The following is a 2,554-nucleotide window of genomic DNA, read 5'->3' on the forward strand; positions in this document are numbered from 1 at the left end:
GATATATATAGATATATATATATGTCGGCATCGTTTGATGACTGGCAAAACAAAAATCACGGGGTACTGGAGCTCTGTATAATCTTGTAAAACCTATAATCAGATTTTTTTTTTTGTGGTATGATGTATTAAAATTTGGGGTTAGATCCATTGACTGTACTTAATTCCCTATATAAATAAAACTTTTTGTTTTGTTTTTCTGTTTTTATTAGATGGTACTGAATTTTGTTCCACTGTAACAGATGCTGTTTAGAAAGCTTGCAGTCTTTGTGTGGAATACAGCACAACTCAGAGGTGTTTAGTTGTGATGCGGGAGCTTGTATGTGAATGGATGGGAACAAAAATGACAAGATTTATCTCAATTGACTCACTAAAACGGAGGAAAGGGCTCAATAGGGTAAGTGTGCAGCTGCTAGGATCCCATTTAGTGTAGTTGAAAAGAAAAGAGCAACATTGTTCATATGACTGCCTCATATGATGTACAAACTAAATATTTTAACATCATCTGCTATGTATTATAGTAAATAAATGATTTTGACAAATGATGTTTGCCTGATGTTATTTTTGGGGTGAGTGAGCCGTCACACTTATGAAGAAACAACCAATTGTGGGATGTATTTAAAATGTCCTCTAATCAGGGTTGCCAGATCTGCGCTTAATGGGCAGTCGAAGCTAGCCAAAAGTTTGATTTCAAATAAAACTAAACTTAAAATATGCCACCATCCTACCTATTTATGTTTTAAAATACATATTTTAGTTACTATTTTGCATTACAGTTTTAACTTAAAAATCACCGTAGTAATCCTAAAAGGTCTGTTTTTACAAATAGGATTATCTTACCCCAAGACAGTCAGCTAATGTACACAGTCTTTGGTGGGGATGCTAATCCTTTATTTTTGACTGTTCTTGGTCCTTTTCATACATTTCTGCAAACACCCTCCTCATCAGTTTATGTGAAGATTAAATATTGAGTAGATTAAATATTTAAATACAAGCTTTCCAATCAAATAAAATTTCTGCATTATGTCAAACATTTAACCCGCGGAGAAAAAAAGTCTATCCCTGGCAAGTTTAAAGTGTCCGTTCTTGGCAACCCTGTCTGCAACGCTGCCACTGCAGACCCGTGAATGACTTGCGCCACCTTCAGGATCAAGATATAAACTACACAACTCGATGTGTGTGCGGTACTTCGTTTTGTTTGATTTGACATTATTAGGCACAATTCCTACGTGTTTGTTTTGTAGCGAATATGCTAACATAACTAGCCTCAAGGACACAAATCTGAGCTTATATATGATCGAAAATTCAACATTTCTGGAAGGAAGTCATTGTTCCACCTGAGGCTGAACGCTTTTGCCATCATAGGTGAGAATTTAAAACGGCCACATTCAGTGAAAGGGGTTCTTGCTATCAAACCTAATACATTTGATAGCTCAGCTCAATTTGTCTTGTGTGAAGACAAGTATCAAATCATATAGTTATTCTTGGCTGCATGTGGAGGCCTTGTGAAATCTGAGGCCAGCAAAACCCACGTTAAAATTTGGCTTCAAGTGCCTGTTAAGATTTTGCAGACTGCAAGATAAATGGGCCTAATAATTTAACAGATAAGGATAATGTCTAAGGGAGAAAATATGCCTTTTTAGCCTAATATTATATAGTTGTTAAACCAAAAATCTGTCAGAATTTATTCTCCTATGTCTTTTGATACCTGCATGCGTGAATGTTCAAGCTGCTCTTTTCCGTACAATGAAAGTGAATGGTGTCCACAACTTAAATTGCTTACATTAGGCTTATCATATGGCTTCAGGTTTGGAATATAGTGCATAGGTCATATGGACCACTTTAATTATGTTTTTGCCTTTATGAAGCTTGACAGGACCTCATCCCCATCCACATTCATTGTATGGAAAAGAAAAGCATGAACGATCTCCAACTATCTTCTATTGTATTTTACATAAGAAAAAAGTTCCTGAAAGGACATGAGGATGAGCAAATGATGGCAGAATTGGGAAATTAGCCACCAAAAGATACTAATAATACAATATGTGTTTGCTGAAACACTATTACTTTATAATTGGGAATTTGCTTCATATTTGTAAACACGTTGACAGATTTATGACAGAAGTAGATGGAACGGTTAATGCTTGCAGTAGTGCATCAGCCTGCCAAACTACATTTGTAAAACACGAGAGACTTCAGTCCAATTCTGATGGGAACAATGTTAATCACTCACAGCTGTTCGATCACAGGGAAACAGTCACGTCTGACCTGCAGCTGACTAAACTGACAATAAAAATGACAATCACATCATTGCAATTTCCCCATTAAAATGGCACACTGCCAAATTTAATTTATTTCATAATCAGATTTGAAAGCATCTGTAAGGATAGAGTAAAAGGCAATATGGCAGCAAGGATTGACACTGAATTAGTTGAGTTGTCTTTAGATGTTCAGAGGAGGATGCTGCGAATTTACTCTGATCAATCATGAATAATAAGTATTTGTTGGACCCCCCCCCCCCCCCCCCCCAATATCCCTTTGTTTTCATTAATTT

Source organism: Sinocyclocheilus grahami, unplaced genomic scaffold (genome assembly GCF_001515645.1).
Source record: "Sinocyclocheilus grahami isolate Dianchi unplaced genomic scaffold, SAMN03320097.WGS_v1.1 scaffold778.1, whole genome shotgun sequence".
In the NCBI taxonomy this organism is placed as follows: domain Eukaryota; kingdom Metazoa; phylum Chordata; class Actinopteri; order Cypriniformes; family Cyprinidae; genus Sinocyclocheilus; species Sinocyclocheilus grahami.